Below are 18,459 nucleotides of genomic sequence, written 5' to 3'. Positions count from 1 at the left end.
CACAAATAAACTGCAACAGGGGGCAGGCACACATGGCAGGTGTAAAAGCGCCCTGAATGAGGACTAAAAGCTAGTGTAAGTGTTTCTGGACATACTGTGCACTCTTTGCTGTTCATTTTTGTGATATTCCTAAATTTGGTGACATCCAACCAAAATCTTATCAAACATCTACCAACAGCCAACCAGTGAGTTTTGGCTGAATGCTGTTAATGAGAACAATGGTGATTTCATGCATTCGGCTTGACAAGAATTCATTTGCGGAATGTAAATGACAAATGCTGTCACTACTTGTGCACATTTTAGGTGAACGATGTGTGATGATGAACCGATAGTCGTGCAAAATCTCTGTGCATGTCGCAAAGAATGTAAGACTCAGGTTTTCTGTTAAGCGCATTTGAGTGAGCAGGTTGGAGCTCAGTGTCTTGCTGCATCAGTGAAATGTCTAAAATGTAAATGCAACCTGTTGGTTTGTAGTTGTCACACACTGGAATCAATTTTTAAGTCCAAAAAGTAATTTCACGCTGATTTACAGTGTCCAGGTTTTGGTGATGTAGATGAGATCCTTCATCCTCAGTTTCAATGTTTGGAAGAAAATGTAAATTTCTATGTGCCCCAGCTGGGTGTAATTGTTCATAATCACTAATAACACACCCGTATTCCTTTGTGGCTCAATGGGCTAAGCATGGCAGTGACTCTGCAACAAGGTTTGACTGCCACTGGGGCTACCCATCGTGAAAATACATGCCCTTATAACACTGTAAGATTTTGTTTTTCTATAAAATTGAACCACAAGAAACACCAATATTACATTACGTTATGATAAATGGGACAGCATATCTGAGGGGGTGGTTTTGCTTTTTTTTTTTCCTGGGAGAGGCAACCTAAGCATTAGTGTGATTGTACCTTGTACTCTCACTCTGTCACAGTCAGCTGCAGGCAGCGAGAGGCATAGATTCTTGTGTGTGTACGTGTGTGTGTGGAGAGAGAGATTAACCAGCGGGATGCATCAACTTTCAAACCAGGTGACATTTTTACAGGTTTTCTTGAGGAGTGTAACTAGAACTGCAAAACATCAGGAGATTAGCCCAAAGGCTGTGATATAAGTCATGTAGGAGAGTCTGGGAGCTTCCTCCCAGGGGAAAAACTTGTTGATTTTCATTTACTAAAGACATCCATCTGGTATAATCTGTGAGACGACATCACCTAAAAGCCTGGGGAATTGCAGTAAAATAAAAGCACTGTGGTTATTTTCATGAAAAGGCTGTCTTAAGTGAAACCAAAGATGCTCTCTTGAATATTTGGTTTTGGAGATCACTATCAAATTTTATGCTGGATGGGTCCATTTCCTCTACCCACTAGCAAATATAGTGAAAAAACAGTGTTGGTGATTTTCATTTTTTTTTTTTTTTTAAATGCCATTGTTCACCATGTTTTTGAATAGGTTGTGTCATTCTTCTTTGTTTTCTGAGGCCCTGTGTCCATCAGTTCCTTCAGGAGCAGAGAAGAAGCACTTTTAATATTAGTTCATTCATTTTTTTTCTGCCACTAATGATGATGTCACCCAATCTAAATGTCCCACCTCGTTTTTTGTGATTTGTCAGTTCATCAAAAGTGACACTGATGAGCACGTCAGCTGCACTTGAATGCTTGACTGCTGCAGGCAGAAAAAAACACTAAAAAAATAAATAAATAAATAAAAAGACACTGGCATTCAGAGCTCAACCGCTCAAAAGCCACCGAACACAATTTAAAAAAAAAAAAAAAGGATGGCGATGCTCCGAAAATAAACAGGCCCTCACCAAGATCCTCCATTGTTGTGTGCTGTTGCTGTGAAACTCTTTTCAGGCACTCATTTCAGGCAAATGGGGGGATTTAGGCATGAACGCACAAGGTCAAAGGCAGACACAAACTTATAACATGTAATACATCCTATTTCATTTGTTTTTGCTACATAAAATAGTTATGAGATGATTTTTTTCAGTGTTTTTATTCAGTTTGTTTTGAGTTTTTAGCAAATTAGGTCGATACACTTTGGCCCCAAACTCAAATGTGTGATTTTATTGAAAAGGCGGAGTGCTATCACTTAGTAGCTGAGGCCTCACCACACCCCTGTTACTTTATGTCCCACAGTCTGACCTCAAGTACTCTCCTCTGTGTGTGTGTGTGTGTGTGTGTGTGTGTGTGTGTGCGCGTGTGTGTGTGTTTGTATGTGTGATTATGCCTCCCTCTTTCCATCTTTTACGTCTTGGTGCTGGATGCCAGATGCCAACCCACACCCCCCCCCCCAAACACACACACCTCACCCCACATACACACACACACACACACACACACACACGCAGTCTACAGCCAGAGCCTGTAAGTATGTTTATGACCTTCAGTCTATGGACAGTAAAGAACAGGAAATGTTTTCCTCCTCCTCTCACCTTCACACCCACGCACACACACACACACATGCACACACATGTGTACACACACACACACACACACACACACACTCCCTCTCTCTCTCCCCTCCTAACTATCCCTCTGTCAAGCTCTCCTAATGTACTTCCCTTTTCTGTTTTTCTGTGTCTCTCTTTCTTCATCTCGGTCTCCAACCCCTCTGTGGCTTCTGTCTCTCTCTACCAAAATGAAAAAAAAAAGGACATACGGAATTTATTTGAGTTTACTTTTTTCTTTAATATATTTTCTGGACCACTGGATTATTGCTCTTGTGCAAAATCATGGGAGCCATGGCATGGAAAATCCTGGAATCTTTTTTTTTTTTTTTTTCCCAGTGTAATGCAGTATCAGTGGTGTTTCCTCAACCCATGCAACCTGCAAGCTGCAAACTGCAAACTGGGAGAAAAAAGTCAATTCCATAACCAGAATCAGAAGATTTTGATGTGATAAAGACAGTCCAAAAAAAAAAAAAAAAAAAAGTGTCAGTTTTACATCAAAATTACACATCTTATGTCATTTTGAAGATGGGACACAGGTTGACTGTGAACAGAGATGAAATCACATTAAACACAGATTTCTCTAACAGACAAAACCCTAACCCTAAAAAAATAGATTAGAAAAAAGCTTATGGGGCTCTAGTTTCCCGGCGCAGCGCGGGGTGGCGCAGTGAGGCGCAGAGCTAGTTTCGACCGGTGAAACGGCAGAGGCGGACAGTCTCCAAGTTTCGCAGGCGGAGGTTCGCCGAGATGGGAGTGGCGGCGCAGCGGGGGGAGGTGCCGACAGATTCGGCTTGGCGCAGTGACAGTTTCGTGCCAAAAGGCTTCGCCGAGGTGCGCTAAAAGCTCGCCATCTGAAACCACGTCTACTTTCAGCGCAAGGCGGAGCGGAGCCGGCGCAGTGGAAGTTTGGCTGGCTGGCGCACATCACCAAAACCTCACAATCAGCACAAACGGTGCCAATCTCCTTTGATCTGACATCAGCTGTGACGGGACAGTTGATATGGAGATATATGTATGTGCTGATTGTGATCGTAGCATTGAATAGTGTTTTTTGTCGGTATTTATTGCATTGTTCATGTGCCTGACATTCCGGAAGCCTGCCTGTGAGGTTTTGGTGACGTGTCGCACTGCTCGCCAGTCTCCGCTCCGCGCCTGTCTCCTGAGCTCCGCTCCGCCTGCGGCAATAGACCTCCATGTCAGCTGTGTAAACTTTCATTACACCTTCGCGCAGCGCATTTTAAAGGCAAGGACAGGGGCTCATTTGATTGGTTACATGTGAATCGGCTGTGTCAAACCCACTCCACGCCTTCTCTCCTCCCTTGCGCCGGTAGGAGGGACGGCGGAGTACTTGCGCCACCGAGAACGGCGTGCCAAACTTGGAAAATCCACCTGGCCACACCCAGTTGGCGAAGCGCATCTGCGCTACGCCCCCGCCTCGCCAGGTCTGCGAAACTAGAGCCCATGGTGTATGAACATCATAGAAAACAGTAAAATATAATATAAATGAAGGTTTAACACAAGGCTTACAGGTGTATTGGGAAACATCTTGGTTTCTGAAGGGTTTCTTCAGGGGTTTGTCTGTTTTTCAATCCAGGATTCAAACATAGCAAAGTCTTGCCATGATACAGCCATGACTTGTAAAGTCCAATCATCATTTTTCTTTGATTTCAAGTTTGCTTCTGCCCTTAAGGAGCTGTCAGTATTGGGTTTTGCCCCAAGGTATACTTCCCCATTTGGCTCGAGGTCGAACGGCTGTGTGTAGCTGGTCTGGCAAGTGAAGCAGAGACAGATATCTCACACCTTGCTGGACACCATCAACATTTGCTCTTAGGCTCTTCAGTGTAGCACAAGGTGCTAAGGAAGGATGGAAAGCAGACATACACTCACACAGCACTTCTATATGCAAGATGCAGACGTAGGTGGGTGCCTCCTCATTAAGGCGGGAGAGAAGCCTTGAGTGCTGCGCATGCCCCTGTAAGGTAAACCTCCTAAATCACTAAACCTACACTCAATCTGGAGATACAATTCTCATTTAAGTTAGAATAAGCTACATTTTCAAGGAGCTTATTCTACCTTATGTTTGAAAAAGGCTGATATAACATTGTTCCTGGTGCTCGATACTGACACCTATTGGCTGGAGGTTCTTTATATGGAAGAGAACAAAGACACTCATAACCACATGCCATATGGCTTCACAGAGGTATAGATGAATGTCCTCCATTCTTATAACTATAATGACAACCAAACAAGGTTTTAAAAAAAGTAACCTTGCATTTGATTCAGTACTTCCGCCACACTACATGTATAATACCACCTGTCACATGGAAATGCAAGATGCAAACAGTGCACTCCAAAAAAAGTTATCTCACAGCAGCAAGTGCTGACTAACAAATGGCTGGTTTGTATAAATTTGCTTAGGTCTGCAGGAAATCATCAAAATGTAATGCCTAAGTGTTGAGGCCGTGACATAAAAGCTATGACATTACTGCGTGTTTTGCCCAATGACTTTGCTCATCGTGGAGATTCTTGTATTAATTTATCACTTCATATTCTGTCTTGTTTATAATTGAACAAAAAACGCTTCTGACAAAAAATGAGGACACACAAAAATGATCAAGTCTGTTACTTGTCCAGTAGAAAACATCAACTTTACCATCACTCTGTAGTCATTTGTCATTCATCAACTCTGCTATGGAACCAAAGAAGAATACAATGTCAAATTGTAAGCCAACAAAACAATTTGAATCATCATCTCATGTGAGTGTATGTAATTTAAAACATAGTTCAGAAAATAAATATTCTTTTTTATTCTTATTATTTGTCTAAAAATCGCTTATTGTGGTTTTACAATGACAATTAAAATGTCCCAGAACTATCTCGCCTCTGCTATGCTCCATTTAATTTTCTTCACTTTCTAGTAATAGTGGCTTGTGCTCTGCTCACACCCAGACTCTTGTACCAATGAAGTTTCTTTTGATGTAGTTCTGTTGCCATGATCTTGTAACAGGGATTGTTACAAAAACAGCTCCTTGACCCTCCACCCTAACACTTCTCGCCGACACATCTGTTATTTTTCTGCCTTTTCTGCTTCTTCTCTACCTCTCCTCCTCCGTGTTAAATCTCATTTCCACTTTCTTCCATTTAGTGGTGGTGACTGCTGGCCTGGTCATAAACAGACTATTACCACCGAATCTAGGAAGCCTCTTTGATGTTGCTGAGAGCTCAGTCAGTAATGAGGAGGTTTGCTTTGCTCTGATCAACACATGCTCTTTTTCAGTCCAGCAGTCACTGAGTTATGTTTTTTTGATGTAGTTCATCTTTTACCACGACCTCCCAGTTGAGCGCTAAGTGGACGGGACACCAGATACCACGATTTGAAGTCTCCATTCACTATGCGCAGCATTGGCCTGGATAGTAGATGTTTATGATGTGATGTTTTTTTCTGGAAAAGTACAACTGAAAAAATATGATTGTCTTGTATCCAAGGCCTTTACTTGTCATGCATTCACAATTGGACATTTTGCCAGTAATTATATTTAGTATTAACCAATAGAGCACGGCACTAACATTGTGAGGGTCAGGGGTGCAGGTAAAACTGGAGACACCAAAACCGGCAAAGTATGAAACTATGGTACTCCTGTAAAAAATGCAGCTTATCCAGCGGTTACAATGTAAACAAAAAACAAATGTAAACACCATGACAAGGATACTCAATCATTGTAAGTTGGGAAAAATCACAACAAAGCCACGTGCAAACTCTATCATGGTGTTTTACAAAACTATTTCCCAAAAGGCCATAGTGAACATTGAAATGTGTAAAGACCCCCTGCAAGCTTGGGCAAGGTGTGAGCATCGACCTGCACTCAATATCCGACTATAACCTAAATTCAGTCCTACAATCCCAAAGCTCAGTTTCCCCCTCCACATCACAACGCCAGACTGGCAGTTTCAAATTTAGACCTCTTGGACAGCATTGTCAAACAACACGCCGGCTTGATGTAGATAACAGACCAAAAAGAAGAAAAAAAAATACATTTTTATATGCTCAACTTGGTGTGGACAGCAAGAAATTATTTTTAATCAAAGTTAAACTGGGGTTGTAGGGATTACTGCGAAAGAATAGATTGAGGACGGATTATGACAGTAATCTTGGGAACTAATTTCAAGTAGCCTTATACACTTAAATATGCTATATGAAATTCCTACAGTGGCAGCTATGAAAATGTCCTCCATCCTGCATTTATCTGCAAATACAACCGATGGAATCTCTTCTTTTTTTCATTTAATGGTTGATAGAAATGTGTTTTTCAACTTGTCATTGCCTGGACATTCTTTGGACCCTCTATAGCTGAAATAACAACACTCTTTTAATCTGTGGTGGACATGAAATCTATCAGTCAGTATTTTTAAAAAAACAAACAAAAAAAAAACAGATCTTTAAAAAGCAACAATCCATATGAGAAAAAAGGGAATAGCATTGCTTAGAACCTAGATGGAAACCCATAAGGTGCGCTACTTTCTCATTCCAGCAGTTATTTTACAAAAGCTGATGTCACTCTCTTCAAGTGGATTTGAACCTGGGCCACACACAGCTCACAGTCCCTGGGCTTCACAGTTTCAGTTTCACAGTTAGATCATACGACTGAGCCACCACTAACTCTCTTATTTCATCAAATTGAACATTTCAAACAATTTGGTTGTTGTCACCCCCTAGTGCGGCAGATGGCCTTTTGAGAATTTCTCACTCAGTGGGGACTTCACTGGCATTGTCACACACATGCACACGCACGCACGCACGCACGCACGCACGCACGCACGCACGCACGCACGCACGCACGCAGCTGATAGTCATCCCATCTTTTCCAATCTGAATGAATCAGACACTTGAATCAATGCTATTACCAGCCTTCAGGAGAACACTTGATCTGATGCTGCATGAAGGACCTATGTGGCACATATCTGATGAGAATGGCTGACACACACACACACACACACACACACACACACACATGTACCTCAATATATAAAGTACACATGTATTTAAGGAAATACATTTATACATTTATTTACACTTTTTTTTTTTTTTTTTTTTTTTTACATATTGCCAAATATTTAAACAGGACCACCTTCTTCCTTAGAATATAACAAAGTGTAACTATTAATTTAATACTGAAAGAAACTGAGAAATTGTTTTCCTTTTAAATAGATTGAAGAATGTGAAAACCCCAAAACTTTGTTTGGTTTCACAAACAGAGAGATTTATACATTACTGGTGGAATCACACAATATCAAGACAAGTCCTCACTTAAGCAGAGGCAGTAGAGTTGTATGTTAAACCATGATGAAAATAATCCTTTATTACATTGTGTATCAAAGGCTAGCACATCAGGGGGAAAAAAAAAAGTGAGAAAATATGTAAAAATTATGAGATACCAAATTGCAATTGTGAGAAAAAAAATCTCACAATTGTAAGATATTTTCTCTTAGTATGACACAACTGTGAGAAAATATCTCAGTTGTGAGAAAAAAATCTCATAATTTGACTTTTTGTTTTTTAATGTGGGGGAAAATTGGCTTCCATACTCAGCGGTAAAGTATAGTAATTACTTATGTCCAGATACCTGCTAAAATGTTACTTACTTTTCACTTTTCTGTTTTATTATTTCTGTTACATAATCACAGTCCTGCCAGCACTGATGTTGCAACACTGCTTTTCTGCAAGAAATCACAAGTGTATAAAATCATAATTGCAATCAGAAAAAGTCTTCTCTTCGAACATGATATACAGTGGAGGGTTGAAGTAGGAGGCAGACAGAAAGAGAAAAAAAGAGATTTGATGGAGTGATAAACTGCCAAGAAAGGGGAGAGAGAAAGACAGAAAAAACCTGAGAGAGAAACCAAGAGACGGAATGAGCAAGAGGCGATGAGGCTCGCCAACTAGCTCGATGCATATCTGGGTGTGAATTGGCCCCGCTCTTCTCCTCTGATAAGCACCAAATTCTCTCTCTCTCTCATGCACACACACACACACACACACACACACACACACAAAGTATTCATACCAGTCATGAATCTTATATGGTCAGTTTAGAAGGAGTATATTCCTGGCTGATGATTCTGTCATGACTGAATCTCTCATGTCATTTTCTGGCACCTTAACCACTTTAATGCACACACTGAACTATAAACCCATGAGTGCATGGGGTTTTAACACACGATCATGATGTATTCCATGGCAGGGTGTCCTGGTCCGACAGTGTATGGCCTATTATAATAAGGTTTGATCGCTGCAGCAGCCAGTGCTCATCAGTGTCCATCCCCGAGTAAGACATTGGGAAACACAATTCACAATTCACATTTGGCAGACGCTTTTATCCAAAGTGACGTACATATAAGATTTTTATACTCCAACGAGCAAAGATCTATTCAGGAGAGAATGACATCAAGTGCCAGAAAGCTCCAGTTCTGGTCCAAAGGACATGGGTGCTACAAGGTAGTGCAAAGAGGTAATATATAGAGAGCATGAAGTGCATGGAGGAAGGAGGAAAGCATAGAAGCAGATTTTTTTTCTTTACACAGTCCATTAGGGGAGCAGGTGTTCCCTGAAGAGCTGGGTTTTTAGCCCTCTCTTAAAGATTGAGAGGGAAACTGCAAATTGAATGGAGTTTGGTAGCTCATTCCACCACCGAGGAACTACAGAAGAGAAGAGAGAAGTGATTTAGGGCCTTGTTGTGCTGGCAGCACCAGGTGCCACTCCGTGGCAGAACAAAGTTGATGCAAGCAACAACTGGGAGTAGAAGAGGAGATGGTCATGAAGAAATTACCATCGTTTGATTGGGCTTGGTGGAGGCATTCCAGCACTCACAAATGTCCTGGAACGGAGCTGAGAGCGGTGCATTGGGTTTGTGATGCTTCGAGCTCAACTTGATGCTAAGTGTCACTCTAGTCAATGATCCTTCAGCGTGACCCAGCCAATCAAAATGGTCAGAATCTGACCAGGCGGGACTTCTATCAGCAACTTCTAACATGGCAGCTTAAATTCAAGTTCATGAACCACTTGTTAACTAACCAGATGGAGTAATATACACCAAAGTCACTATGGATAAGAATCACAGCTACATTTAATGCCATGTAAAGTAAAATGGATATCATGCAGTCCCAGTTTTGTGGTTAAATGTAGGCTAATGACTTAGGCGATAAGGAGTTAATGTATTAACACGTGTGATTGATTTGAGCACCTCAACGCGTTAATTTGTGCTAAAGAAATTGCATCACACATGATGCAATGCACCTTGTGAGCACAGAGATACTGAGGAAGGATAACAGGCAAAATGAATGACAAGACAATGTGCGGTCCTCTGGATGGCAGGTTTTCTTTCAAGAAGCTTCCCGATGGAGGTGGGAGGGTTAAATCCGTCACCACGGCAAAACTGACTGGTGCAGTGGCAAAATGGATTGCTATGGACTGTGGGTAGGGTTGGGTATTGGTTGGGTTTTATCCGATACCGGTGCCTACTCGGTATTTTTTAAACAGTTCTGGTGCTTAAACGGTTCTCGAACCGGTACTTAAAAAAACGCACGAAAACGCACACACTTTGTCAAAGAACAATACCCTTTTATTTCCAGGGCCAAATTGAACACAATATTAACATAAATATTCATTCATTCATTCATTCATCTTCTAAACCGCTTATCCTCACAAGGGTCGTGGGGGTTGCTGGAGCCTATCCCAGCGCTCATTGGGCAGAAGGCAAGGAAACACCCTGGACAGGTCGCCAGTCCATCGCAGGGCAACATAAATATTTAAACAATATAAATACAAGTAACATATGTTAATAATAAACTCGTGCCGTTTGTGAGCAACCGCTGGTGGGGTGAGGGGGGTTAAAGTCGGGCTGCATGGCCCGGTCGGGAATGTCTCGTGGTCCGGTACCGGTCCGTGGACCGGTGGTAGGGGACCGCTGACGTAGATTATCAAACACGGTGCATTGTTTGGCTTTTAAATAAACTCCTTGTGTTGCCAGATGTTGCATTAAATTTGACGTGTTACCTCCCTTGCATGACATTGCTTTAAGGCATCTGCTGCATGTCACAGAGTCTGCATCCTCCTTAGATGTGAAATGTAGCCAAACTTTGGAGCATTTTGCCTTCGGCATCTTTATTGATCCTCTCACTATCAGTTCTGATCAACAAGTGTGCCGAGTAGCGTCACTGATGTCACGTTCAACAACTGCAAGTTGACGCCGGAACACCAATGGGGCGGCACCGAAATGAGGCACCGAAATTTTCGTTCTTATTCGGTCTCGTTACTACCGTTTACATTGGAACCGGTGCCCTATTGGCACCGTGTTTCGGTACCCAACCCTAACTGTGGGACCATTGAGGTTGTTGAAGACAACAGACTGAAAAACATCAGACTGTGTTGGGGAATCATATAATCCCTGTACAATGATGATTGTTTCCAAAAATAGACTGCGATTAATCATGATTAATTTATGACTTCCTTGTGATTAACGTGATTAAAAAGACATTTCACACTTTTGGTCTGCACTGTGATGCAGCAGGTTAACTGAGCTTTTCTCTCTGATTGTTCAGACACACATGCTGATAACTCCAGCCATGCTCACAGCATTCAGGCAAGTGGTCATAAATCTGATTTGCTTTCTCCTGTTTAATATTCTCATGTCATTCAAGTATGTCTCTCTGAAGAAATCATCTCAGTCACTACACGTGCTTCATAAAACCAAGGAGAGGTGCATGAAGTCATTGCAGAACTTGTACATTGTTACTATAATAAAGACCTCCTAAACATCACTTCTTCTGCCCCTATGGGTATAGTAGATTGTCCACTGTCTTTAATAATAACACTGCTACTAATATTACCACTACTACCACCACTACTACTACCACTATTACTACTACTACTACTATGACTACTACTACTACTAATGATAATTACTGCCTGTTATAAAATAGAAGAAAAAAATGACAATTTATACAATAACTGACAAAAGCTCTAAAAGCTGCCACAACATCGATCTTTATGGACAGAATATAATTTAAAAGGAAGGACAGAGAGATATGTGGTTAACCAGCCAACTTTGTATTGATCTACATCAAATCGCAGGTGTCTCCCTCACAAGCTCATGCATCTGCTGTTATTTCCTCATCTTAAAACAGCACCACATGGACATGAGTGTTACACAAAAGTCATTACGAAGTGTCCTCTGACAGCCTGGTGACATTTCCTAGGTTGACTTATACATATTCTGTTTTTCCAGAGGTGCAAAAATCACATGTAGGCAGATATCACCATGTGATGTCGTAGACTCCAATTCAGCTCCAATTTAATTTTGTGACAATTAATTTCTGAGGAAATCCTCTTCTTGTTCTCCCCTCTTTTTTTCACATTTATCTTATTTCTTATTTGTCATATTTCCTCCCACATGAAACTCCAGCAGAGGAGAGGAAGAAAATGCAAGGATAGGGGAATCAAAGCAAAATGCATGATGAGGTTCACTCAAGCCTCATTTTAAGGCGGCATCCATTGCTTATGACGTGATCCACATCCATTAACTTGTCATCACTTCTAATGGACTGGTTTGTAATGCAAAATCTGATACTCTTTGAGGGTTTTATTTCTTTTTAGCTTTCAGTCTTAAAAGCAATCTTGATAAAGGCTTCCAATATGTAAAGTCAGACAATGGGAAGATGCGAATATTTACACACCATAATCGTTTGCAGAATAGCTATTATTCATCAACCTTGCAATGACAAATAAATGTAAGTTGTGGGTCAGGAGACAAGAAAATGAGTGCCTGCACTCACATTTATCAAGTAGTGATCCCACTATGGCTCCAAATGCCAGATGTGAATTTAGTGAGGAATTTACACATCTTTCCTTCTGACCAAAAAATGGAAAGATATTTTAGAAAGACTATATTCCGTATGGCTAAACATATTTGAGATACACTATATTACCAAAAGTATTCGCTCACCTGCCTTTACTCATACTATGAACTGAAGTGCCATCCCATTCCTAACCCATAGAGTTCAATATGATGTCGGTCCACCTTTTGCAGCTATTACAGCTTCAACTCTTCTGGGAAGACTGTCCACAAGGTTGAGGAGAGTGTTTATAGGAATTTTTGACCATTCTTCCAAAAGCGCATTGGTGAGGTCACACACTGATGTTGGTCGAGAAGGCCTGGCTCTCAGTCTCCACTCTAATTCATCCCAAAGGTGTTCTATCGGGTTCAGGTCAGGACTCTGTGCAGGCCAGTCAAGTTCATCCACACCAGACTCTGTCATCCATGTCTTTATGGACCTTGCTTTGTGCACTGGTGCACAGTCATGTTGGAAGAGGAAGGGGCCCGCTCCAAACTGTTCCCACAAGGTTGGGAGCATGGAATTGTCCAAAATGTTTTGGTATCCTGAAGCATTCAAAGTTCCTTTCACTGGAACTAAGGGGCCAAGCCCAGCTCCTGAAAAACAACCCCACACCATAATTCCTCCTCCACCAAATTTCACAGTCGGCACAATGCAGTCTGAAATGTACCGTTCTCCTGGCAACCTCCAAACCCAGACTCGTCCATCAGATTGCCAGATGGAAAAGCGTGATTCATCACTCCAGAGAACACATCTCCACTGCTCTAGAGGCCAGTGGTGGCGTGCTTTACACCATTGCATCCGACGCTTTGCATTGCACTTGGTGATGTGTGGCTTGGCTGCAGCTGCTCGGCCATGGAAACCCATTCCATGAAGCTCTCTGCGTACTGTACTTGGGCTAATCTGAAGGTCACATGAAGTTTGTAGCTCTGTAGCAATTGACTGTGCAGAAAGTCGGCGACCTCTTTGCACTATGCGCTTCAGCATCCGCTGACCCCTCTCCGTCACTTTACGTGGCCTACCACTTCGTGGCTGAGTTGCTGTTGTTCCCAAACGCTTCCATTTTGTTATAATAGAGCTGACAGTTGACTGTGGAATATTTAGGAGCGAGGAAATTTCACGACTGGATTTGTTGCACAGGTGGCATCCTATGACAGTTACACGCTGGAATTCACTGAGCTCCTGAGAGCGGCCCATTCTTTCACAAATGTCTTGTTTCACAGTCTGCATGCCTGAATGCTTGATTTTACACACCTGTGGCCAGGCCAAGTGATTAGGACACCTGATTCTGATCATTTGAATGGGTGAGCGAATACTTTTGGTAATATAGTGTAGCTCAATGCATTTTCGCTGATATGCCATTGATCAAAACCCTCTGCTGAAGGCCATGTTTGGCTATTCTGCTTTTTAATGTATTTTGGGACTACCTTGGAATCCTCTCTCTTAAGAATATGCTTGAAAACTTTGTTGAAAGAGCACCCAACTACAGCGTATGCATTTTTGCACAAAGCTGCATAGGTAACACAAAGGATGCTTGTGTTTCTTTACTCAAGAGTCCTCTGGCTGCCTCCTCACTCCTTGCCCTCTTAGAACCATTTAATAAATTAAGATATGTCAAATAATGGTGGGCAGAGATTGATTTCCAAGTCACGAGCTGGACGACTATAAAATAATAGATTGAGATTCAGCTAGTGTCTTGCTCAAGGACACTTCAGCAGGGTGGATGTTTGCAGACAGAGAAGCTGAGGGACGGTCTATCAAATTACACCTTCACCTTAGTGCTGAAGTTGCTTTTGCCGCATCTCATCTCCCATGGCTTTACATGGCATACTAAAGTAACACTGTCAAAAACAATCCCCCAAATAATGCCATATTGGAAGGAAGGGAACAGCCCATGAGAAAAAATTTAGCCTGCCAAATTGACAAATGTTCTGCACACAGCGACGACCAGAATGGTTATGAGCAGGCCATAACGCAGACATTGTCTCACAAAGCGGCCGACTCAATATTCATCTCCATCAAGTGGCAGATCTCTCTTTCACCAGCTCATCAACCTGCCGTAATTTTCTCCTCTCAAAGCCCGTGTGCAAATGGCTCCATTACAAGGAGCACACTCACATTTTTATGGGTGGAATCAAACTTGGGCTTTGTCTCATGTCATTCCCCCTTTATCTGTGTGACACAAACCAGTGAAGCAGAAATTACACGATTAACTGATTTTAAAGTGTTGGATTGAAGAACGATGAACTTGCCATGGTGAAGAATGTAATATGGTAGACTGATTTTCTGCACACAGTAGGAACTTGAATTGTTATAGTCAGGCCATTATATAGGCATTCTGCACTACAACAACCAATTCAGTATCCATCCACATCAAAAGTCAGATTTTTCCTTTATCATCTCATCAACCTGCTATCCAGGGTGCGGCCCCAGCATGCACAGAATGAGCGGGCCCCATGCATCACAGTCGGGGCCTAGGAATAGAAAACAGCTATAATTACAGCAAACCACATTGGTGTTATTGGAATGACCCCAAAATGAACACTGCAACAATCACGTTGGGTTATTGTAGCTCTTTGTCTACTTTCATGTGCCAGTGATGAACACAAAACGTCAATTCAACTTTTTGCCAACTTAATCCACGAAACGTGACGCTGTGGCAGACAGACAATAGACAAAAGAGTGACCACAACATTATTAGCACAAATCATCTGGATTAAACGTTCAGGTTCAGGTAGAAAATAATAAAAACAGTTATCGGAACATTAATTCAGCTTTATTCATACGTGAGGGGAAAGCACTGATAATCAAAAGAGATAATAACGTTATCTTAGCATAGCTGTCTGGCCTCTTTGGAAACTATTTTTCATTTCATATATGTGCAAGACATACTGTACACCAGCGCTGGAATACGTTTTGATGATAGCCTGCAATGGGTGGCAGCTTTGCATTATTAATTTCACCAAAAATACCAAAAGGTGTACAGACATCCTACCGTTAGAGGATAAGGAGGTGAGGAGTACAAATGTTGAACTACGCTGCTGCTATTACTTATGACTTATAACAAACTTATAACAAACTATTACAAAAAAGAAAAATAATGAGTGTACTTGTTAATGTGGCTATAAATTTAAATCCGTCTCTGTGTGTCAGATATCATATTTATTATATCTCTCCACAGTCTACTATTGGCAAAGGCAGAATACCTATAAAAATAATGTATTTAAGGAGGTTAATGGTAGCAAAGTGAAAGTTTTGCTTGCCAAATTGACAAATGTTCATCTTCTGCACATTGTCACAGCCAAAGACTTTATGAGCAGACCATAATATGCAAAAGAGATTTGTTGCAAACCAACTGTCTACTCATTTGCATCAAGTCGCAGAGCTCGTCTTCGCCAGCTCATCAACTTCCTGTCATTTTCTCCCATGTCAAGATACCAACACTGGACTGATATATTGGTTTGTCAATATATCGCACTGATGGCAGTATCTTTGCTTATGAGTCTATAAGCCATCAAGCATTTGCCAATAGAGTTTATGTGTTCTGCAATGTTTTAGTGTCCATAATGCCACCCATCTAACATGGGGAACTAGTGAAATCCTTTTCAATTGAAAACCTAATTCTGAAGCTTATAAACTCAATTTTAATTAACTTTTGGAGGGTGATAAAGGTGACAAAAGGAATATAATTTGTCTATAATCCTGGTTAAAATGAAATTTCTCAGAAAAAGTATTTACAGCAACCCAAACAGAGAGCTCAGTCCTGCGAAAACCAAAAAGCTCCATCTGAGCAAAACAGAGCCTGACATTTCTTCCTGAGAGCATCAACAAGGCCACGTCTCAGTGCTCAGTAAACTGCAAAGTTTTGCTTGATGACAGTCCTAATGAGTCTAAAAAGAAAGCAACTGATGCAGAGTCATTAACTGCACATCTAACATACACAATTAAACATGATGACTTGCTCGAAGACGTGCTCTCAGAGACAAGAACGGTAACCTTCGGTCTGGCAGATGAAATGCTGGCAGTCAAACAATCCTCCTGTGCCTCGACACTTTTCAAGCTCTCTCTTTTTTTTCTGTCTTTTTTGTTTCTTTTTTTTCCTAGAAATTCAACTGCCAGTGGCCAATGGCCTCTGTGAAAGTCTGTGTTCATGTAACTTTTTTTTCTTAAGGATGCAAATGCAGAAACTTTGCAGTTTTGCCATCCACTTGAGAATGTGTGGCATTGTGATCCGGTTTCATGAGCACCAAAAGACATGGCATCCTTAAGCAATTCAGATCCTTGTAACCTGTGCTGCACTGGTCTGTGGCCCAGCTCTCACCCTTGCTGTATACTGAGTAATAAATTTACCTCCCTTTAAATGAAATTATTTGAATTATAATAAATACTATTATTGTACTTATTGTTGTTGTACTGTTATACTAGTAAGCCAGCATTGTTTCTTGGAAAGCTTTGATATTTTTGTTTGACCTGAACTCATATCATGTGATACCTCAGTTAATGGATTAAGTTGTGACATGAGTCAAAGAGATATTGATCACCCATATAGGCCACCCTCTGGCAGACTTGCTATAGCTACAGAATTATTTGGTAAGATAACCATATTTATTATTAAATGTCTGGCTTACAGTGAATAGAAAAAAAAAAAAATTACCTCACTTGGTGGACTAACTGCTAGCATGATCCTCCAATTGCATTTTACTCTGCCTCACACTGAACTGAGCAGATCAATAATTGTTGACAAGGGTCACCCTGCACACCCTGACAACATATATGATTTGTTGTGATTTTAAAGTGACTGAAACTGTGTAGACCATAGGTCATCAAATCACATTAAATAGATTTTTTTTTTTTTTTTTTTTGGCCCCACGACAGCCATGTGTCCTGTCAAAGTGTCCTTGATAGGGGATTAAGTGCAGCCATGCAGCCATGGTCATCAGTGTTCCTATATTTGATGTGATGCCTTATAAATTTTGACGAGCCCTGATGCCAGTGTGACAGGATTGCACCTTTTTTAGGGAGTGTCTTTGTCTATGTCAACATGGTTTATCATTCTTTTTCTTGCCAGTGCTCAAACAAAAGCTGTGTTTGATTTATCGATGGTGGTTTTCAACCCGTAAGCATTTTACAAGCTGCACTCTATCTGTGGATTCATGCTCCTGAATGCAGCCTTACATTGTCACAAGACTGCATGTGTCGCAGCCCATGAGAGTGAATCAAATCATGTGGGTGGGACACACAATAGCTAACAGAGAGGACGCAACATCCCAGCTTTTTATCCATAAAAAAGTTGTAAAACATGTAAACATAAAAGTAGTTAAAGGATGCACACATAAAGGAATACTAAGACTACATAAAAGCGGCTGTCACCAGATCAACCACATGAAACCTTCCACACCACCTTCCAGAACCCTATCCATCTTTGCATGTTGCAGTCCAAGCAATGTCAGACAACTGAAATGTGATTAGCTCGGTATCAGTTTACATAACGAAACATAAAACTGGTATGGGATGAGTTATTTTCACCTACCAAATAGCAATCAGTTAAAAAGGTATAATGTCAATGAATGTCAGTGAAGGAAAGTATTGCAGCATCAGTGAGTTAATCTGATTTTTTTTTTTTAAAAATCACTGCATAGGCAGGTTATCTTGCCCAAATTAAATTATAGTCCTGTTCCATCATGGTTTTTTTCTGACATGGCATCACTATCTGTCTGAGTCCTCAGAAGTCAATTTGCAATTTCTGCAATGCTCTCTGCCATATTAAATGTATTGCCAATATCAAGTCCATGTTTTTTTGCATAACCAAAGTAAATGTTATGAACAATAAAACAACATTTTTCATTATAAAATACACATTTTATTTTTTTTCCTCATATTGATTCTCATAGTATTCTAAAAATGGATAACAATTGCATAATAACTGTAAAATTGTTTAACTAAGTATTCTTAGCTCAATAATTGTACTTTCAAAATCTCAAGCCATTGCATCTGTTGCACAACTGCTGATCTGCTTCAGGCCACTCAGAAGACCTTTGATGTATTTATATTTATGATATTTATTTTGGTTTGGGTAAACTGTTAGCTGGATTCCACAAGCAACGAAGAGTTCAAATAGAGATTCCAA

Source organism: Myripristis murdjan, chromosome 12 (assembly GCF_902150065.1).
Source record: "Myripristis murdjan chromosome 12, fMyrMur1.1, whole genome shotgun sequence".
Taxonomy (NCBI): Eukaryota; Metazoa; Chordata; class Actinopteri; order Holocentriformes; family Holocentridae; genus Myripristis; species Myripristis murdjan.
This window is presented reverse-complemented; position numbering follows the sequence as displayed.